Source organism: Eptatretus burgeri, chromosome 4 (genome assembly GCF_056783735.1).
Source record: "Eptatretus burgeri isolate ZD-2024b chromosome 4, Ebu_testis_v1, whole genome shotgun sequence".
Lineage (NCBI taxonomy): Eukaryota > Metazoa > Chordata > Myxini > Myxiniformes > Myxinidae > Eptatretus > Eptatretus burgeri.
This window is the reverse complement of record NC_140964.1, coordinates 113,818,204-113,842,254: the sequence shown is the minus strand read 5'-3', so window position 1 is coordinate 113,842,254 and position 24,051 is coordinate 113,818,204. Positions and strand designations below refer to the sequence as shown.

Sequence of the window (24,051 nt, the reverse complement as noted above, 5' to 3'; positions counted from 1 at the left end):
GCAATATTTCGATAATTTCTGAAGCCTTTCACAACTTGATATGCCCCACCCCTTAAAAAATTGACTTCAGCGAATCGCAGCGTGACGTCACATACAGTAACTATCACAGAGTGGATTGACTCGAGATGTCGCGCGCCTTATAAAGTACGTACAAATGCATTTTGCACATGTTAGTGCAATCTCTGTGATCGTCTTAATTCCAGTGATTGTTTCGCGAAAGTTTTTAAGAGTTTTAGCCGTACTTTCGAAAATGCCTGCAAGATGTATCGTAGCAGGATGCAGCAATACAAGCAAAGACGGTGTAAGCCTTCATGTATTCCCGAAAGATGATAATCGTAGGAGAATATGGACATCTAAAGTGAAGGTACTGCTTCCATTGGCATGCTATTCATTAACATTTAGCCAAAATGCTGTAATAAAAGAAAGGGGAAAATATGTTTGCACAACTATGAAAGACAAATTTATCTGTCCTATTACACGGCCTCATAGCCTCGGGACTCTTACGCATTGACTTATACATTGTGTGCATGCTAATACAAGTTACTTGTCAACTCTCAAGTCTTGACGAGGCTGATAAATCTGACGTGCTGCAGCTTTATTTTATTATTCTCTTTTCTTCATTGTTTTCTACTGGTGCTACATGACGACAGTAGGAATAAAATAAATAAAAATGCAACAGAATGTCAGATTTATCGGACTACTCGAGACAATTGTCGCAAGGTGTGTTCTGTACACAAGTTTTCATCGTATCCGGACAGCGAGATTGCTTCGTTTTATGCGCCGAGAGATACGGCCGATGACATGGGCTGGCCTTGCTTGTGATTAATTCGCCGCGAAGCAACATGTCCGCTGCACTGCGCTGTTCACGTCACCTCACTAAAATATTTCTGATATTGAGCAGTATGCAAGTCGAATTTACATTATTGAATTACGAATAGGATTTAGTCTAACCAGTTGTTATTGCCAAGTCTTCCTTCGATGTCCTCCCGATCATCATGAACTCCGGGAATTTCATCGCCGGTTTCCTCTGCTTGTCCTGCTTCGGGCTCGAACTGGTAAGGCCGTATTTCATTTCCAGCTGCCTGAACTTCACCTCCCGCGACTACGTAATCCGACAATTCTCCATCTGATTCAGACCAAAATCCTTCATTTCTCTCACACTCACTGTCGTTACCAGACAAATCAAAGTCCATGCCAGCCATTATTCAAAACCAAATGTTCGATTTTTTTTAAAGCAGAAATGAACGAAGCGATTGAGTCGACCAATCAAATGTGGAAACACACAGCAAGCCAATAGAATCACGTAGACCACCAACCCGACTAATTTACGTGCAGCTTTTGTAATACTGTAGTTGACGCCATGTGGGTTACGCCCCTTTCAGGAGAATTTTTAGGGGCGTTCCCGAAGACGTTTGTTTTTTTAATTTTACATTTTACAGAATGAGTATTGTGAAAAACATTGTCAGATTTGAAATCACGATGAAAAACTCCGAGGACATATATAAATGAAATTTCAGTACTTTTGCATGTCAGGGGACCTTTAATGGCATCAAAGGGCAACCGCAACATGTCCAAAAAGTTTCATCCGAATCAGTTCATAACTTTTTGAGACATCGTGCTACATATCATTTTTGGCCCTATCCCTCAGTGGTGAAGAAGCACTTTAAAAATTATCAGAGTCGTATCCGGATATGGAGGTTCACCAAAATCTAATTAGTTTGTCATTGTCACACACCCAACCTGCCCACCAAATTTCATCCAGATCCATCCACAACTTTTTGAGATATCCTATACACAGAGAGACAAACAAACAGAGAGAGAGGGATGAAAACATAACCTCCTTCACCTTCGGTTGCGGAGGTAACAAGAAAAAGAGCAATCAGATTGCAGAACCTCGCCAGGACTTATTTTGTGTGGTGTTTGTGTACTGGTGTGTTACATAATTAACTAGAGGGGGAGCACTCGGGAGAGTGCAAAACCTCCGCCGCCAATACTGCTGGGTCTCTCAAGTGAACCTTATATCTTATTCATTAAATATGATGTCAACAGTGCTGACAGAGTTATAGTTCTTTTCTCCACCATTTTTTTTGGGGGGGGGGTTGGAAATCACTTAAAACATGTAAAAATGCAAAAAAAAAAATCGAAATTTTGTTGGAAAAAAGTTGCAAAAAAATTTTTTTCTCCAACAATTTTTTGGGGGGGTTGGAAATCACTTAAAACATGTAGAAATGCAAATTTTTTTCTTTTTTGGGGGGGAGGGGTAACAATTTTGGGAGGGGGGCTGGAGATCACTTAAAACATGCACAAATGCAAATGAAAAAAAAAAATTTTTGTTGAAAAAAAAGTTGCAAAATTTTTTTTTCTCTAACAATTTTTTTTGGGGGGGGGTTGGAAATCACTGAAAACATGTAGAAATGTAAAAATATTTATTTTTCTTTTTTGTGGGGGGGTAACAATTTTTTTTGGGCGGGTGGGGGTTGGAAATCCCTTAAAACATGTAAAAATGCAAAAAAAAAAATTTTCTCTAACAATTTTTTTTTGGGGGGGGGGGACTTACCAAGTCCAAAATTTAATGGCATGATCCTTGGACCATACCTAACCCCCCCACCAAGTTTCGTCGAAATCTGTCGGGGAGTTTTTCCGTAACACTGTTCACAAACAAACAAACAAACAAACAAGCAGTCATAGATTGGTACTTACGAAATTGTCAACTTGACCTCTGACCTTGTCTAATAAAAGCTGTCTCTAGAGAAGGTAGCGACGCAAACCAGAAGTTTCTACGATGATTCTGTACCAAACCATCAAAAATCGAATGTTTTGGATGTTTGACCTCACTGTGACCTTGACCTTTGACCGATTTTGACCAAAATCTAATCAGCGCTAGCCACCACCCTCCTAAATCACTTGGTGTAATTTGACATTGGTAGCTTCTTCCGTTCTCGAGTTATCATTTTTACTTAAGAAATCTAAAGATTTCGTAAGTATATTGAAGACTTCCGTTTCTGTTTGTTTGTTTGTTTGTTTGTTTGTAGGCCGATAACTCGAGAACGGAAGAAGCTACCAATGTCAAATTACACCACGTGATTAAGGAGGGTGATGGCTAGTGCTGATTAGATTTTGGTCAAAATCGGTCAAAGGTCAAGGTCACAGTGAGGTCAAACATCCAAAACATTCGATTTTTGATGGTTTGGTACAGAATCATCGTAGAAACTTCTGGTTTGTGTCGCTACCTTCTCTCGAGACAGCTTTTATAAGACAAGGTCAGAGGTCAAGTTGACGATTTCAAAAGTACCAGTCTACGACTGCTTGTTTTGGATGTTTGACCTCACTGTGACCTTGACCTTTGACCGATTTTGACCAAAATCAAATCAGCACGAGCCATCACCCTCCTGAATCACGTGGTGTAATTTGACATTGGTAGCTTCTTCCGTTCGAGTTATCTGTACCAAACCTTCAAAAATCGAATATTTGACCTCACTGTGACCTTGACCTTTGACCGATTTCATCCAAAATCTAATCAGCACAAGCCATCAGCCTCCTGAATCACGTGGTGTAATTTGACATTGGTAGCTTCTTCCATTCTCGAGTTATCTGTACCAATCCATCAAAAATCGAATGTTTGACCTCACTGTGACCTTGACCGTTGACCGATTGACCAAAATCTAATCAGCACTCGCCATCACCCTCCTGAATCACGTGGTGTAATTTGACATTGGTAGCTTCTTCCGTTCTCGAGTTATCGTGCCTACAAACAAACAAACAAGCAATCATATACTGGTAATTACGAAATCGTCAACTTAACCTCTGACCTTGTCTAATAAAAGCTGTCTCAAGAGAAGGTAGCGACGCAAACCAGAAGTTTCTACGATGACTCTGTACCAAACCATCAAAAATCGAATGTTTTGGATGTTTGACCTCACCGTGACCTTGACCTTTGAACGATTTTGACCAAAATCTAATCAGTGCTGGCCACCACCCTCCTGAATCACGTGGTGTAATTTGACATTGGTAGCTTCTTCCGTTCTCGAGTTATCATTTTTTGGATGTTTGACCTCACTGTGACTTTGACCTTTGACCAAAATATAATCAGCACTAGCCTTTACCCTCCTGAATCACGTGGTGTAATTTGACATTGGTAGCTTCTTCCGTTCGAGTTATCTGCACCAAACCATCAAAAATCGGATATTTGACCTCACTGTGACTTTGACCTTTGACCAATTTCGACCAAAATCTAATCAGCACTAGCCATCACCCTTCTGAATACCGTGGTTTAATTTGACATTGGTAGCTTCTTCCATTCTCGAGTTATCGTGCCGACAACCAAACAAACAAACAAACATAGAAACAAACAAACAAACAGAAACGGAAGGCATCAATATACTTACGAAATCTTAAGATTTCGTAAGTAACAAACAAGCAGTCATAGACTGGTACTTACGAAATCGTCAACTTGACCTCTGACCTTGTCGAATAAAAGCTGTCTCTTGAGAAGGTAGCGACGCAAACCAGAAGTTTCTACGATGATTCTGTACCAAACCATCAAAAATCGCATGTTTTGGAAGTTTGACCTCACTGTGACCCTGGCCTTTGACCGATTTTTGACCAAAATCTAATCAGCACGAGCCATCACCCTCCTGAATCACGTGGTGTAATTTGACATTGGTAGCTTCTTCCGTTCTCGAGTTATCATGCCTACAAACAAACAAACAAACAAACAGAAACGGAAAGCATCAATATACTTACGAAATCTTTAGATTTCGTAAGTGACAAGCAGTCATAGACTGGTACTTACGAAATTGTCAACTTGACCTCTGACCTTGTCTAATAAAAGCTGTCTCTAGAGAAGGTAGCGACGCAAACCAGAAGTTTCTACGATGATTCTGTTCCAAACCATCAAAAATCGAATGTTTGACCTCACTGTGACCTTTACCATTGACCAATATCTAATCAGCACAAGCCATCACCCTCCTGAATCACGTGGTGTAATTTGACATTGGTAGCTTCTTCCGTTCTCGAGTTATCGTGCCCACAAACAAACAAACAAACAAACAAGCAGTCATAGACTGGTACTTACGAAATCATCAACTTGACCTCTGACTTTATCTCATAAAAGCTGTCTCTGGAGAAGGTCACGACGCAAACCAGAAGTTTCTTCCATGATTCTGTACCAAACCATCAAAAATTGAATTTTTGACCTCACTGTGACCTTGACCTTTGACCGATTTTGACCAAAATCTAATCAGCACTAGCCATCACTATCCTGAATTAGGTGGTGTAATTTGACATTGGTAGCTTCTTCCATTCTGGAGTTATCTGCACCAAACCATCAAAAATCGAATATTTGACCTCACTGTGACCTTGACCTTTGACCGATTTTGACCAAAATCTAATCAGCACTCGCCATCACCCTCCTGAATCACGTGGTGTAATTTGACGTTGGTCGCTTCTTCCGTTCTCGAGTTATCATGCCTACAAACAAACAAACAAACAGAAATGGAAGTCATCAATATACTTACGAAATCTTTAGATTTCTTAAGTAAAAAACAAAGATGAAGTCATCAGATGGAACCTGGAGAGGATTCACATTTCAGCTGCTACTCCTCTACCCTCAAACCCATCCAGGCACAGCCAAGTGAGGCTTTTTCAAAAAAAAAAAATTAAATTAAAAAACAACTAAAATAACCCATATCAAAGCAATTAAATAATTCTGACTGCCAGACCATGTGTCCGATCAAGTTGAAAATTAAAATTTATTCCCCATCAGTACTAGATTGTAATTATGAAGTTTCACGTCGATTGATGAAGTGGTTGAAGAGAAAACATTATTTAATACTTTTCTTCAATCCAATATGGCTGCCAAACCATGTGACCTATCAATTATTCCGAACAAAGTTGTACATCCGAGGCTTGGAGAACATTTCTGTGAAGTTCCCCTCGATCTATCCAGCCGTTCGGGAAAAGAAGATTTTTTCTAGGTTTTAGGGTAAATCAATATGGCTGCAAAACCAATTGACATGCCATCAAATGTGTGAACCTTTTGTTCCTCATGGATAGGCGGTCATACCTGTAAAGCTTTGCCTCGATCTGTTCAGCCACTTCAGAAAAGAGGATTTTTGAAAGTTAAAAAAAAAACAAGCTCAAATGAGCTAAGATCCTCGTCCTCTTAATGATGACGTAATAAAAACGATTATGACGTCATTGTGATGCATCAGGTTTGTGATGAATAATTATCTGCTAATACCCGGCTTGATTCCCGCAAACAAAATTCAAACAGCTTGCGTAGTTTCGGAGATAATGGCAGAGGCGATTTCCATTAGCGGCGATATCATGACAAACTTTTTTTCTCGGAAGAATTCCCAAAATCAGAGATGGTTACTGCCTGTGCGTGGGCTTTCTAAATATACATGGCAAGTTTCACGAATATCCGATGAAAACTCTGGGTTGTGAAACAAAAAATGTCAAAAAATAGGAATGACGTCATAAAAATTGATATGACGTCATATTGATGTATCATATGTGCGGTAATTAATCTCTGCTAATGCCCTGTTCGATTCCTGCAAACAGAATTCAAAAAGCTTGCTGAGTTTCGGAGATAATTTTTTGGGCGATTTCCATTAGTAGAGATATTTTGACGTCATAACTTTTTTTTCTGGGAGGAATTTTCAAAATCGGAGATGGTTACTGTTTGCGCAGGGTATTTTTACATATATACGCCAAGTTTCAGGAAGTTTCGATGAAAACTGTAGGCTGTGAAACAAATGAAACAAAAAACAAAACAAGCAGTCATAGACTGGTACTTACGAAATCATCAACTTGACCTCTGACTTTATCTCATAAAAGCTGTCTCTGGAGAAGGTCACGACGCAAACCAGAAGTTTCTTCCATGATTCTGTACCAAACCATCAAAAATTGAATTTTTGACCTCACTGTGACCTTGACCTTTGACCGATTTTGACCAAAATCTAATCAGCACTAGCCATCACCCTCCTGAATCACGTGATGTAATTTGACATTGGTAGCTTCTTCCGTTCGAGTTATCTGTACCAAACCATCAAAAATCGAATATTTGACCTCACTGTGACCTTGACCTTTGACCGATTTTGACCAAAATCTATTCAGCACTCGCCATCACCCTCCTGAATTACGTGGTGTAATTTGACATTGGTAGCTTCTTCCGTTCGAGTTATCGTGCCTACAAACAAACACACAAACACACACACAGAGGATGGAAGTCATCAATATACTTATGAAATCTTTAGATTTCATAAGTAACAAACAGAAATGGAAGTCATCAATATACTTACGAAATCTATAGATTTCTAAGTAAAAATGTCAAATAATAGGAATGACATCATAAAAATTGATATGACGTCATAGTGATGAATCATATGTGCGGTAATTCATCTCTGCGAATGCCCTGTTCGATTCCCGCAAACAGGATTCAAAAAGCTTGCCAAGTTTCGGAGATAATTTTTTTAGGCGATTTCCATTAGCGGAGATATTTTGACGTCATAACTTTTTTTCTTGGAGGAATTTTCAAAATCAGAGATCATTACTGTCTGCGCAGGGTATTTTTACATATATACGCCAAGTTTCAGGAAGTTTCGATGAAAACTGTAAGCTGTGAAACAAAAAGGTCCACAAGAACAACAACGCGAGTAAGACTGAGATCCTCTACGAGATCTAAAAAAAAAACAATATGGCTGCCAAATCACGTGACAGATGACGTCATCAATTGTTTTTTTCTTCTGTGAACCATTTGACCCTCAAAAATGTTCATACTGATCAGATGTAGTGTTCTACATATGCAATTATGGCGTCATAACGAAGGCACCTATGACGTCATAAAAAAAAAAAAATCACACATTCCCCATGATGAGTACTTGCCATGTGCCATGCTTCAATATTTTCCTTAGTGTGGTTTCAGAGATACAAAGGTCCAAAGTTTTTCCATTTTTCCAACATGGCTGCCACACCACGTAACCTATGACATCATAATTATCATTAAATCATTCTGCATGAGAAGTCACACATATGGTGAAAATTTTGTCTCAATCCAACAAGCGGATGCGGGGAAAACAGCACAGAACAGCACTCGGTCGAGAACATTCCTCCGCCAGGCTGAATAGTTTATATTTAGTATGCCACCGATAGGTCGGATCTGAATCCGGAGCTTAACCAAAATCGAATCGGCTCGTTCTTGTCACCTAACCATTTCATCTACCTTGTTTTGTCACAACTCGTCCACAACTTTTTGAGATCTCAAGCGATACATCGTTTTTGGCCCAGTCTCTAAGGAGTGAAGAATCACTTGAAAAAGTATCTACGGATCCGGATTCGGATTCGAATCTTCACGAAAATTAAAACAATTAGTCCTCGTCACATTCCCAACCTGTCCACAAACTTTCTGCGGAATCCATCCATAACTTTTTGAGATATCGCACTATATATCGTTTTTACCCCGATCTCTCAACAATGAAGAATCACTTGAAAAATTAAATAAATCTCGTATCTGGATGTGGATTCAGATCTTCACCAAAATTTAAATCGATTCATCCTTGTCACACAGCCAACCTGTCCACCAAGTTTCGTGTGAATCCATCTGTAACTTTTTGAGATATCGTGCTATATCTCGTTTTTAGCCCTATCTCTCAATGGTGAAGAATCACTTACAAAATTATCAGATGCAGATCCGGATTCGGATCTTCACCAAAACTAAGCGTTGCTGTCCGTGGCTGGTCAACGACATACACAACAAATTTCAGAACGATTGCTTGAAAACTGTGGCCAAAAATCGTGTGACATAACAGACAGACAGACAGACAGAGACAGACAGAGACAGACACAGACACAGACAAACCAGCATACTTAGCAAAAAAAATAATTTTCACCAAGTAACAAACAGACCCAAATGCAATGCCCTCTCCTTCGGCGAGGGTAATTAGGATTTTCAAAAGGCATAATATCACCAAAGAACATTAAGAAATGCAAGGAAACAAGAGATAGGAAGACATCACTTTGCAGGGTCGACATGGTCGAGTAAGCGATGGACGAAAGACCGAGTAATTCAAAATATCGCAAAGAATTTCAGACGCTCACATGATTGCTGTTGGGACAGATGGCTAAATGCCTCCTCTGGAGTATGACGTGCCTCACGAGACAGCAACTCCCTTTTGGAGGTTCTCCAGGATGGCAGTTTTTTGATTCGATGCGATTGAGCTTTCTGTTGAAACTGGTGAATAAACAGCAGGGAGACGAGCGCCCTATTCCTCTCTGTTCGCGCAGCGGCGCGAGACCGAACTATGAGCACTAATGGGGAAAACGTGTCAATATCTTAAAAACAATCTTTAGCTTGTGAAAAGTTTATTTGGGAGAACAAATGGCTCCAATGCAATAAAAAAAATATTTTAACCAAGTGGGATTATACTGCACAAATGAGGTAAGACTTTGGTACAAACGGGTTCATAAAAATACAACAACCTTCTTTTAGAGATTCACACTCACCAGACATGCCTGCTGCCCTGCAGATGAGCATTCCTAAGATTATTTTAAAACGCACAGAAAAACAAGTATTTTCAGATCATTCAATTTTGGGGTACAGAGACAGAGAGCAAGCCGTATGAGGGGGGAAAAAAAAATCCCCCAGAAAAGCTTTGGTATCCTCACTTGCTCGTCAGATGATTGTTACAAGTACATGTTATAAGAAAAGATGGCAGTAACACAATTTCAACCGTTTACAAGCAGCCTTCACCTTCCAAACCAAAATGTCCTCTTTCAGTGGATCCCGATGGCTTGTTCGCAGAACGTCATTAATTCATGGGCTATGTAAATGGCTAAGTCTCAAAATCATCAATTACAATTAAAACTTGAAGCAATCATACCTGCTACCACCTCACCTCTCCAACCGCTCAATCTTGCAACGAGTGCAAAGCACATGCCATACACCGTCCACAATTTTCAAAATCAGCTTTCTGAGTATGGCAGAGAGGTCATGGCAGCTCTATAGGGATTTGTATCTGTCTTCTTATTCTTCTTCGTCGAACATCCACCTCCCTCTTATTTCTGTGCTTCGTTCTCCTCAAGCACATCCTTTTCATTGGCACACATTTAACTCTCCAAAATGTGATAGGCTTAGAGGAACATTTCTACAATAATGTCAGCGTCATGCTACACAGCCAAAACGGAATCAAACCCAACCCTTGTAATCCATCTGAAGCTAAAAACAGCTCGTGGAGCTATATGCTGAAGGTTTTACAAGTTACAATAAAACTCAGATCTTCTTGACAAACAAATCAGCACCTGCCCAAATTCCTGCACATCGTCGCACCGAAACACCACGAAGTTTGCTCAGTCACATTATATAAATAAATAACTAAAAAACCACAAAAGAGGAAAAAAACCAAAAATAAAATAAACTAATGTCAAACATTTTCTACAAGGTGAGAGTCAGTTATGAGATCTGCAATAGGCGACTATTTTTTTTGCACTCACGAACATTCCTAACCCGACCATAACCAGAGCAACATCGATCGATCTACGTCGACGGATATTTTCAAGAATGAGCGTTTCATTTTGCACCTGAAACATGAATGGCTTATTCGCCAGAAACTTCAGAATGATGTGGACATTTGATGGACACGCAAACATCACTTGTTCTTCCAACAATGACAAACTCCATCAATACGTCATAAATGTCTATCCACAAATGCTGGTGATATATATTTCTTCCTGTTCAGGAATGTTAAACACAAGAATGATCCTTTGACAAACAACCAATTCACTGAAGGCATGTCTACAAACAAAACACAAGAAGGAAAGGGTTCAACATCAGCATGTGATGCTTACAATCGACGTGACAAAGATTGTGAAACTTTTGTGATTTTATGATAAAAGCACTGTGGGAGGATAAACATTTGAGTTTAAAATTGGCTTTGGTGGGGTCATGAACGCATTTAAACTTCCATTAAATCACAAGTCCAAAAAAAAAAAAAAAAACTGGTTTGGTAGCTGTACAATAAGCACAAGACCATCTTTCTTGACGGAAAGGGACAGAAACAACTAAAATAGATTCTCACGCTGCGGAATGGCTACCTTTGAGACAGACTTGCTTCTGCGTAAAAGTCATGGAAATAAAGTGGAACCCACATAACCAACCATATTCATCAAAAAATTCCTTTTTCTTCAACCACACTTAGCTTGGAACTTGGATTAAGTTTGCATCCCACAGAGAATCACTTTACTTTCAATTAATAATGAACTGGAAGCCTGCAGCTCTCTATACATATATCTAGGTCTGTGTGTCTGTCTCTCTATGGTTACTCGTCCAAATGCAGATTAATCTGGCGATTCCTGCCAAGCCATGCGTCGAACACATTTGATAATGGCTTGAATGGCAGCAGTTGGAGCTCAAGATCGCTCACCAGTTCGCAATTATTGAACTCGATGCACCGCTAAATAAACAACCACGCGTGAACCACATCACCAAACTACGGCGAACAGGCGGTGTCGTGTGAGTTTAGTTTTACCCAGAATGGTTTATATCACTTCATGCCTAACTTTCTCATGGTCAATGATATTATTGAACTCGTTGTGCCGAGTTGAGAGTTTTATCGGGATCACAATCTGCGTTGCACTTACAACCGCATGCAATTAAACTCCAAAGGTCTTAACTTACTAATAATCATTTACAATGGTGAACGGCAGTGCAACAGTGACCATCATTCACAAACAGCTACTAACAACCCCCTTTACCAACCCCCTCCCCAACAAAAAAGGTTCACAATTGGCATGCGTCATGTCCTCAGTCTTCCCAAGCTAAGCATGACTGAGGTCTGCAAAGGTCACAAATTCAAAAATGTCACAGTCCAAAGTCTGTCACATTCACGCCTGGCAAGCAAACCACGGAGGTAAAAATGCAGTCAGATAAGAGAACAATAGACAGTAAATAATATAAACTAGAGAGTTCACAGAACACTTTACGCCGCACCGCCTTGAGGAAACAAAAAATAAAGAAGGGACGTGGGCGGGGTCATTGAACGGCAAATTTGATTGGCCGAGATGAAGTAAAATGGCGTAATATTTTGTCAAAGTACTGCTAAACGAAAGAGTTTTGAAAGTGTTAAAAAGGCGATTTGTGTTCTACAGTGAACAAATATACAATTCAATTGAAAAAATTTTTTATTTTAATTTTTTTTTTTAAGTTCGTAGAAAAAAAAAATTCCAGAATTTTACCGCCGTTGATGCAGAGTCTTTGACATTAGTTATTCTTGCTTGTTGTTTGTGTCCTTTATGACATCCTCAAAAACAGTAAGTCTCCTGTTTGGAATTATTTTCAATTTTTGTTTGACTGCCACGCAGGCAGAGAGTAAAAACAATATATCTCACTCCTCAATCATAAACTCACATTTGTAGACACAGACAGACAGAGACAGACAGACAGACAGACAGACAGACAGACAGACAGACAGACAGACAGCCAACCAATTGTTTGACTCTGCTTTTCGCTTCACGTGCGTTATTACATTACGACCCTCATCTTTGGCAAGGCATTTTCACGAGACCGACACGTTCCTTATCATGTGGCTTCGCTGTTTGTAAAGAATGCTTGAAATTGTTATTGTAGATTAAAAAAAAAACAATGGACATTGCTGTGGCCTGCCTGGGAAGCAGTATATGATAAAAGTCAGCAGCTACGAGCCATTTGACATGGTAATAACAGGAAAACACAGCAGCCAGCCGGTTCGACTTTAGCACCATTGGCAAATTTATAAACAAACACGAGCGGAGCCGCTGCTAACAATGGGCACGATGCCACATTTTGAGAAATTATCTTCTCTTTAGACCATCAGGATTCTGCCATTCTGGCACGCATCTTCTCTGGATGATGCTTCCTTGCATTTAAATGTCTCCTACAGTCCAGCTCTTGAGATGTTAAAGGAAAGTAAAGCAACAAGTAATTGTTGACGCAAAACGAATGCATCAACAGCCACCAAACACGTCTTCTTTCACAACAACAAGCTGTGCAATCGAAACATTTTCAACTCGAACAGCACTCGGTAGGGTGCATCCCTCCGCCAGGCTGAGCGGTTTATATTTTGTATCCCACTGATGGGCCCGATCTGGATCGAGACCGAAACAAAAATCGAATCGACTTGTTATCGTCACTTCACCAACTCATCCACATCGTTTTGTCCGAATCCGTCCATGACTGTTTGAAATATCATGCCACTACATATCGTTTTTGGCCCCATCTCTCAATGGTGAAGAATCCCTGAAAAAAAATTAACTAGAAAAGGCACTCTGACGTCACAACGTCAATCGATATGTCTTCACGCACATTATTACATCATTATACAGACTTACTTGAACCAAGTTTGATTTAACTCCCTTCAGCTGTTCTCAAGAATCACATTTTTACCTTCCTCTTCTTGTGTATGGCCAAGATGTGGTGCGCTAAAGTTCAATGTCTGGGTTCTGCAGCCACGTGGCTATCTCAGGGTTTAGGTGGTGGAGGGATAAAAGTCCTCCCGATATATTCTGCAAGGGAAATTGTGACGTGATGTGCTCCATCGTCAGCTCCAAGAAGAAGAAAACCCCCAAATCTAATCAGTTCATCTTTACATCATTATACATACTTGTACCAAGTTTGGTCAAAATCAAATCACTCGTTCACAAGTTAGCACAGTAACAGAATTTGTACTTAACATGACCCTTGACCTTTGACCTCTTGATCCCCACATCGAATCAGTTCACGTTTGCATCAGAGCACATTCTTATACAAATTTTGAGTTGGATCCCTTTAGCCATTCTTAAGTTATCGCAGTAATGAAAACCTATTAAGGATGGACGGATGGACGGACAACCCAAAAGCGTAATGCCTCCAGCAACTTCTCATATTCTTGCAGAGGCATAAAAATTCTCATATCCAGATCCAGATTCAGATTCAGTTTTTCAGGAAAATCAAATCAATTTGTCCTCGTCACATACCCAACCTGTCCACCAAGTTTTGTCTGACCAGGCCTGACGTTCGACGAAGGTGAGGGCAGGAATATGTAATTTGTTCATGGTGCCGGCGATAGCTCACCAACTCTTTGCAAAAGACACAGTGGGATCTTTAAAGTCCACCGACTGATGTCGGCAGATTGGATGCCCAGTTTAACATCCATCCGAGGGACGGCACCACACATTGATGAATCACTCTGCCTGTGAAACACCGGGATGACAGTTTATAGCTGGGTCAGGATTCAAACCCTACCCAGGTTAGACAGCTTCGAGGCGAGTGTCGGTATCTCTAAGCCATCCTGCCAGCCCTCTGGGTAATCCCAATGATTTGCCAATTCATGATGCGCATGTGCCAGTGGTGATGAAGAAAGAGTTAAATTTAATCCTCCACGCAATAAATAAAATGATAAATACTGGATATTAAAAAAAAACTTTGGAAGCATTTAATATTATTGGCATTTTTACGTGATGAGGCAGAAGCACAAGTCCTGTGGCTGTCACATCACAGCTTGGTCGGTGGCTTCTGGTTTTCATTTAGCGTCTTTCCTTCGGATCTCGCTCCCTCTGTTTTCTCAGACCTCAAACCCTCCCCAGATCCTCAAGGACGTAGCAAACAAGCAAGTTTGATACAGAGGATGCCAGCAGGCCCAACATGCTCACACATTCCATTCAATGTCCATGCACCTCTGTATCCTCCAGGTAATGTCTGTCTAATTCCAGTTTATACCTATCTACTGTTTCAGGTGCCACTACCTCTCCCAGGAGACCATCCCATGCATCAACTACTCCCTGAGAGAAACACCGTTTCCTTAACGTCTTTCTAACGTTCCTCTTCTTCACTCTCAAGCTGTGGCCACGGTCATAACATTGTCTATTGTGTTGAAAAACTCTACCACACATATTTTGTCTGTACCCTTCTTTGTGTAATTGCTAAAAAAAAAAAAAGATTGTTGTTAATGGGGAAAAAAATTGAAATTAGGTGGTGTGTAGGAACCGGCCTAGCTAGACACTCAGTGAGCGAGGAGGGGGAGAGCGTTAATGGGATATTCATCACAACCTTTTTAGATGGTGAATTCTGACAGATCCACAACAACACACTAAGAGGAAGATCAAAATAAATAAATAATTCCCACCCTTCCCCCTCCCCCAATGCTTCTCTTCCTTCTTTTGATCAAACTGCCTGGGGTATGTATTTGGCATGGGACATGCCAGGAAAAAACTCTCCTCTATGTGCAGCACGTTAGATGCTGTGTGTACATACATGTGTGTACTGATATGCTGCTTCATTAGCAGTATCCACCTACAGGACAATTGTTGATGGACGGATGCATGCATGCAGGGACGCCACGACTGAGCTACTTTTAGATATTAGATAAAGTCCCGTCTCCTTCACCCATCCCTCATGGTTTAGTCGAGCTAGCCACAAATCAACATGCAATGGAACCCACTCGGTGGGAGATACACCGTTCATCAGATGTGGTGACCAAAACGGTACACAATGTTCTAGGTGAGGCCTAAATAAATTATTATACAGTGTTAACACAACCTCCTGAAGAATACAACCTTAAACCATTGTTGGCATGAATCCGGCACTGTGTTGTCTGCTTACCCCACATATCTATTCCCACCCCCAGATCCTTCTCCCATGCCAGACGCTCCAAGACTGTCCCTTGCATTATGTAGTTCCTATTTTTATTGTTCTTACCCAACCTCAGCACGTAACATTTCCTTGTGTTAAACTAAATGACCTGCCAATCATTTGGCCAATCCACTAAGGTACCCAGACAAGATAATTGTCTAGATATCTCATCACACCCCTCTGTGTTGTCGATCTTACTTCCAAGCTTCATGTCATCTGAAAATTGGACAAAAAAAAAACTGACTTTTAACCCCACTATCCAAACTGTTGATGTAAATTATGAAGAATAATGGTCATAGAACTGATCCCTGAGGTTACCCACTACTTCATCCTCCCACTCACAACCACTCTGTACTGACTACCACTAAACCAGTTTGCTACTCTACTTACCAATCCACAAGGATGTGAATAGAGCAGAAGGTGTGTGAAGTCCAACACGTCTTTAGATTAAATCCATCAGCAAAGGGACGGGTAAAAATTCCTACTAATAAATTAAAGTGAAAGTGTACGAGTCTGTATGTCTGGTAACTGCACCAAGACCTTTGGGCCAATCGACACCAAAGTTTCAGGGTATACCCAGGAGGTCCCTACTTAGGTTTTCTGTGAAATACTTTTCAAAAAAATTTTCAAACAAAATTTCGAAAGACTCCATTCAATTTTTTTTTCCACATTTCTCATCGGTGTTACTATTTGGGTTATTTCTCCATTGTGGCGGACCGGTCCCATCACTTTGTCCGGTAATTACTCCGAGACCAAGGACCACAGAGAGGATAGGAGGGGGAAACTCCGATTACACATGGATGAACCAAATTCAAATGGTCTCCCTTTTGTTGGAGGTCCCACGATAGATATTAGAGGTTACGTGATATTTCAATACCTATACCATCATGGATGTGGGGATGCAGATGACCTTTAGACCCCATAGACACCTTTAGATAGACACCAAACATCGTCTAATTGCAATATACGGACAATACTTTTTTCCAGGAAGTAATACACAAACTCCACCCAACCATAGGGTAGGTGCACACGCACGCGCGCACACAACACACACACACACACACACAACACACACACACACACACACCTTGAAATCAATTAGACATAGCATAAAGCAATTTTGCAAGGTATCATGGGGCAGGCAATGAGGTGTATCCACATAACTTTTCTTAACCAAATAATTAATAGATCAAACATATACAAGCACAAATGCCTTGAAAAAAAACATTTAAAAACTTTTTTTTGTTATCATACGAAAGTCCACCCTCACCTTGCACCTCATACGAGGTCTTCCCCTCACCTTGCACCCCCGAAAGTCCATTGGTCTGATTTTTGCACTTTGCCTTACACCAAACAATCACAAACGGTATCACCTGTAACCAGGGAGTTCGGGCTCACGGAGCAAAACAATCACTCTGGGTGCATGGAAGGAGGACACGAACACACGACCCAAAGACTAGAACCCTATTAATTGTTTTGGTTTTTATTCAATTGGATCAACCCACAAGTTATCTCTGAGTGAAGCTGCTATTAAATTGACACAAGATGATTATCAAATGCTGAGTGCAAGCACATCTGACGGCATGGTGCAGAGGTAGTGAGCACACTTACCTTTGAGCTACGTAGTCTGGGTTTTATTCCCAACCAGACTATAGACAGTCAGACCGACACCTCGCAAACAGGGCGTTGAATCACAAGGTGCGCCATTCAATCAGACTGACGACAATCTGGGTGTGCAGACTGATAACCTGGGTGTGCAGACTGACGACAACCTGGGTGTGCAGACTGACGACAACCTGGGTGTGCAGACTGACGACAACCTGGGTGTGCAGACTGACGACAACCTGGGTGTGCAGACTGACGACAACCTGGGTGTGCAGACTGACGACAACCTGGGTGTGCAGACTGACGACAACCTGGGTGTGCAGACTGACGACAACCTGGGTGTGCAGACTGACGACAACCTGGGTGTGCAGACTGACGACAACCTGGGTGTGCAGACTGACGACAACCTGGGTGTGCAGACTGGCGACAACTTGGGTGTGCAGACTGCTTGCATTGGTTGGTAGAGGTTAATGATTCAACGGTGGCTTTTGTGAAGAGTTGGTGGAATTGTTGCCGAAACCCAGAAACAAATTCCAAATTCCTCCCTTTACCTACTGACTTGGAAGGTAATGGAAAAAATCACAAATATTTTCCTTGCCATCGGACTTCTTTGGCAGCACATAGGTACCGCATGCAGAGGTAAGAGCAAGAGGGAAAGGAGAGTTGCTTATTTGTGGCGCAGGAGGTGGTACAGGTAATATGTTTGTTAAAGTGAGTCAAATTTAGGACATTACCAAAAAAGATGTACAACAGCTCATATTTATGCAGGGCATCTCCAACACGTCGGACTTGGGGATGAACAGATCGTTTCATGACCTGGACGAGTAGTCACCACACAAACATTCCGTACGGCCAGTGCAGCGTCTCATGAATGGTCACAGTTGTTGGACATGTGAAGAGGTCTTGTTGGATATCCCAAGTTATTGTGGGGTCGGCAGGGGGGAAGTTTTTGGCCCAAGTCTTTCATGAACAGGCTGGCCTGATGCTCGACTAAATAGTTAGGGCAGGAATATGGAATTTATTCATGGTGCTGATGATGGCTCACTTACTCTTCGCGAAGGATACCGTGGGATCTTTAACATCCACCAACTAATGCTGGGAGACATGGTGCCGGTTTGACGTCCATTCGAGGGGATGGCACACACATTGATGAATCACCTTGCTTGTGACGCAGTATTTCATTGGGTCAAGATAGCTTAGAGGTGAGTGTGCATACATCAAGGCCATCCTGCTTGCCCTGTACCCCACAAACCCAAATGTTGTTCGTCTTTCGGCTGCTCCCGTTAGGGGTCGCCACAGCAGATCATCCGTTATGATATGCATACTGATTTGGCACATGTTTTACGCCGGATGCCCTTCCTGACCTGACGCAACCCTGGTCGCCTCTTACGACACAGGGATAAGGATTGGGTTTCGCCATGATTCCGGGCTGCCCTACACCCTCTCATAGCGTGGCCCAGCACAGAGCTCCCGTCCTCAAGCGATCCTCCAACACAAGCCTCCGAGTAGCCGGATTACAGGGGCACGCCACTACGCCCGGTACCCCACAAACCCTAAAAAAAAAAATATATATATATATATATATATATATATATATATATATATATATATATATATATATATATATATATATATATATATATGTTTCCAGCAAGCTGTGTGTGTGTCTCTGTGTGTGTCTGTGGCCGCTGTTTCTCGACAACCACTGGTCTGATCTTATTGAAACTTGCCAGGTATATTGGTGGGGCCGTGTGTGTGTGTGTGTGTGTGACCGCCGTTTCTCGACAACAACTGGTATGGTCCGATGTAATTGAAACTTGCCAGGTATATTGCTGGGGACCTGAGTACATGCCTTTTCAAGGTTTGATGTTAATCGGACAAGTGCTTCCCAAGTTATGGCCATTTAATTACCAAACCAATGAAAGGACACGGTGCTATGACATCACGAATAACGTCATGTCATTTTTTTTTTCTTTTGCACGTACGGCCAGGCACGTATGGGCACGCACTAGTAATAATAATAACTAGCCGAAACCCCGTCACAGACGAATTCCGTTCATTCAACCAACCTCACCAGGTCACCCACACTCAAGGGACATGGAATGGACAGGGCGTGCTTGCCCCCGCCTATTCATCCCCCACCCCTGCCCCATCCCCCCCCCCCGCCTTCAATTTGCTTACCCCCGCCAAAAAATTTTATTACCCCCTCCCCGCCCCCCGTCTCTCGATTCTCCACCCCACTTGCCCCCGCCCCCTGTCCACCCCCTCACAGTCAACCCCGCCTAATTCACCCCAGCCCCCATCCACTCATCCCCCGCCCCAATTCCCCTTGTCTTCCGCTATCAATTTGCTTACCTTGCCCCCCCTCTTCACTCCTCGCCTCTTCATCACCCGCCCCCGCCTCTTCACGCCTCGCCTCTTCATCCCCCGCCCCGCCTCTTCACTCCTCGCCTCTTCATCCCCCGCCCCCGCCTCTTCACGCCTCGCCTCTTCATCCCCTGCCCCCGCCTCTTCACTCCTCGCCTCTTCACTCCTCGCCTCTTCATCCCCCGCCTCTTCACTCCTCGCCTCTTCATCCACCGCCCCCGCCTCTTCACTCTCTGCCCCCGCCTCTCCACTCCTCGCCTCTTCATCCCCGCCCCCGCCTCTTCACGCCTCGCCTCTTCATCCCCTGCCCCCGCCTCTTCACTCCTCGCCTCTTCATCCCCCGCCTCTTCACTCCTCGCCTCTTCATCCACCGCCCCCGCCTCTTCACTCTCTGCCCCCGCCTCTTCACTCCTCGCCCCCATCTCAACGAAAAGTGTTTATTCTGTTTCAGAGTTGAAAGTTGACTATTGCCACTATGTGCGATGCACTCTTACAGGTACGAAGTTTCTTTCAGTCCAGGTCACAGTACTGAGAAAAACGTGACGCGACCACGAGGAGGAGCACACAATTGGTCCTTCAGTATAAATATAATTTTAAAAATCAATTGGGGGTGTTAAAGGAATATAAATAAATAATTATAACACACATATCCCACGTCATCATGTCATGTGATGTGATGTGATGTGATGTGATAAAACATATACAATATAATATATAATATGACACAATAACACATCTGCACCGTGTAACCATGTTTATAATTTTTACATCAGCCGCGATTCCCCACACCTGCGTGAACACACCAGATTCGACCCGACATGTAATTTCGATCCAAAATACAGACCGACCGACTCGTGCCGCACGTGTCAACTCGAAACTCATTAACAAAACTCTCTTTTAACCACGCTAACTAAAACGGTCCGAGAGGCTAAATCGCATCTCGTATATCCCGATAAAACATTGGGTACAAAACACAAAGAACCCGTATGAGGGACGAGCAAACAACGTGCCGAACATACACCGCCACAAACACTCGACGAGTCCGCACACACCCTCCGAATGTAAAATATTTACTGAAGGTAGAGAAAGGCATGAGGAGAATAAAACCTCCTCGAGACACAAGAAAGTAACGGCCCGAAACGGACACGATGGACCCTCCACAACCCCGAGTTCACCACAGCAGGATCCTCATGAGGTGCACAGCGCCGCGCAAGCGGGAAACGGAACGACCTCGATAAGAATGGCCAAAAACAAAAACATCGCTTGGTCCGGAATCCGGACATACAGCGGAAATGAGTGCTGTCGGTGGTGAATAAAGTGTACGGAAAGGTTATCGAACTCTGGTCCCGCTTCCAGCGTCTTCACCTCCACCACAAACCGCAACAAGTAAATTATTCATTTCCTCCCGATGGGATCAATCCGTTACCCAAGGCCCGACACGTCATCCAAGTACCGACCGGGACGCGGGTCCCACCTGCTCTCGTTGTCCTTGTCCTTCTCCTCGTTCTCGTCTCCACTCTTAGTCCGTTTCCCTTTCCTCCACTCGTCCCATGCTGGTTCTCAATCCTCGAAACGCGTTTCCTCACCGCACCGCGCACGTTAATGTTCCTCGTGGGTTTGCTCTGCCGCCCCCTGCTGGTCGAATAGGTCCAATTCTCACCTGTTCCTCCACTTCCCACCCATTAGATCCTTATAACCCCGACATTTGTCTCTTTTCTCGGTCGGGTTTGCATTCCCAAACATTGATCCATTGTTCCACCCACGTTCTTCCAGCTCGTGCAATGTTTACCCAGCCATTGACACATTTTCCCAAACATTCGTCCATTTTTACAGCCATTTATACATTTACCGGCCATTGGTGCATTGTCCCAGCCATTTGCACATTTTCCCAACCATTTGTCCATTTCCCCAGATATTAGTCCATTTTACACGATATTTGTCCATTTCCCCAGCTATTGCTCCATTTTCCCATCTATTGGTCCATTTTCCTACCTCTTTGTCTATTTCCCCAGCTATTGATCCATTTTCCAAGCGATTGCTCCATTTTCCCATCTATTGGTCCATTTTCCTACCTCTTTGTCTATTTCCCCAGCTATTGATCCATTTTCCCATCTATTGGTCCATTTTCCTACCTCTTTGTCTATTTCCCCAGCTATTGATCCATTTTCCAAGCGATTGCTCCATTTTCCCATCTATTGGTCCATTTTCCTACCTCTTTGTCTATTTCCCCAGCTATTGATCCATTTTCCAAGCGATTGCTCCATTTTCCCATCTATTGGTCCATTTTCCTACCTCTTTGTCTATTTCCCCAGCTATTGATCCATTTTCCAAGCGATTGCTCCATTTTCCCATCTATTAGTCCATTTTCCTACCTCTTTGTCTATTTCCCCAGCTATTGATCCATTTTCCAAGCGATTGCTCCATTTTCCCATCTATTGGTCCATTTTCCTACCTCTTTGTCTATTTCCCCAGCTATTGATCCATTTTCCAAGCAATTGGTCCATTTTCCCAACCATTTGTCTATTTTCCCAGCTATTGGTCCACTTTCCCATCTATTGGTCCATATTCCAAGCCATTTCTACATTTTCCCAACCATTGGTCCATTTTCCCAACCAATGCTACATTTTACCAATAATTTTTTCATTTTCCCAGGAATTTGTCCATTTTCCCAGCCATTGGTCAATTTTCTCAACCATTGGTTTACTTTACAGCCATTTGTCCATTTTCCCAGCTATTCATCCATTTTCACAGATATTCGTCCATTTTCCCAGCTATTGGTCCATTTTCCCAACCATTTGTCTATTTTCCCAGCTATTGGTCCACTTTCCCATCTATTGGTCCATATTCCAAGCCATTTCTACATTTTCCCAACCATAGGTCCATTTTCCACCCATTTGTCTATTTTGCAAGCTATTGGTCCATTTTCACAACCATTGGTACATTCTCCCAACAATTTTTTTCATTTTCCCAGCCATTTGTCATTTTTTCCAAACCATTGGCCCATTTTCCCAGCCAGTTGTTCATTTTCCCAGCTTTTGGTTCATTTTCCAAACCATTGGTTCATTTTCCCAGCTCGTGGTTCATTTTCCAAACCATTGGTTCATTTTCCCAGCCATTTGTCCAATTTTCTATCCATTGTCTTTTCCCAGCTATTGATCCATTTCCCAACCATTGGTACCTTTTCCCCATCATTGGTCAAATTTTCTATCCATTGCTCCATTTTTCTATCCATTTGTCTATTTTTCCAGCTATTGGTCCATTTTCCCAACCAATGCTACATTTTACCAACAATTTTTTCATTTTCCCAGGAATTTGTCCATTTTCCCAGCCATCGGTCAATTTTCTCAACCATTGGTTTACTTTACAGCCATTTGTCCATTTTCCCAGCTATTTGTCCATTTCCCAGCTATTCATCCATTTTCCCAGATATTCGTCCATTTTCCCAGCTATTGGTCCATTTTCCCAGCCAGTTGTCCATTTTCCCAACCAATGGTCCATTTTTCCAGCTATTGGTCAATTTTCCCATGCATTTGTCCATTTTCCAGGCCATTTGTCAATTTTCCCAGCCATTTGGTCTATTTTCCCAGCCATTTGTCAATTTTCCCAGCTATTTCTGCATTTTACCAACCATTGGTCCATTTTCCCAGGCTATTGGTTCATTTTCCAAACCATTGGTCCTTTTCCCAGCTATTTGTCCAGTTTTTCTATTCAATTGTCTATTTTCCCAGCCATTTTTGCATTTTTTCCAGCCATTTTTACATTTTCCCTACCATTGGTACATTTTTCAAACATTGATCATTGATTTTCCCAGCCATTTGTACATTTTCCCTGCCATTGGTACATTTTCCAGCTATTGGTTCATTTTCCCAGCCAGTTGTCCATTTTCCCAGCTTTTGGTTCATTTTCCAAACCATTGGTTCATTTTCCCAGCTATTGGCAGTGTGACCACTCCTTGGCCTTTTTGACAAGATTTTCGCTATTCGTTGTTCACCTTGGCGTCTTGGTTTTCTATAGGTTTTCTTGGCATATAGGTTTTCTATTATCATCGCTTTTCCGAAACCTTGTGAATTCTTGGCTTTTTTCATTGGCTCACATTGGCATTTATGAAAATGAGGAGTGGTCACACTGGCTATTGGTTCATTTTCCAAACCATAGGTTCATTTTCCCAGCCATTTGTCCAATTTTCTATCCATTTGTCTTTTCCCAGCTATTGATCCATTTTCCCAACCATTGGTCCATTTTTCCAATCATTGGTCAAATTTTCTTGCCATTGCTCCATTTTTTCCATCCATTTATCTATTTTCCCAGCTATTGGTCCATTTTCCCAACCAATGCTACATTTTCCCAACAATTTTTTCATTTTCCCAGGAATTTGTCAATTTTTCCAGCCATTGGTCCAGTTTCCCAGCGATTCATCCATTTTCCCAGCTATTTGTCCA

The 24,051-nt window shown here is 42.1% G+C and overlaps 1 protein-coding gene across 5 annotated transcripts in view; it reads right to left on the bottom strand.

The window, feature by feature from the left end:
- Positions 1-21,243, bottom strand: part of LOC147028918 (anion exchange protein 2-like) — a 120,977-nt gene extending 99,734 nt beyond the window's left edge. The window contains exons 1-2 of one of the 5 annotated variants that reach the window (XM_085879780.1): positions 9,897-10,032; positions 9,100-9,309 (exon numbers count right to left, since the gene is read on the bottom strand). The gene's annotated coding sequence lies outside the window, so the exon portion shown is untranslated. Of the gene's footprint in view, positions 1-9,099; positions 9,310-9,881; positions 10,033-21,086 lie in introns of those variants that run through there. The other 4 variants (XM_085879779.1, XM_085879784.1, XM_085879782.1 and 1 more) reach the window with 4 other exon arrangements.
- Between the last annotated feature and the right edge of the window lie 2,808 nt (positions 21,244-24,051).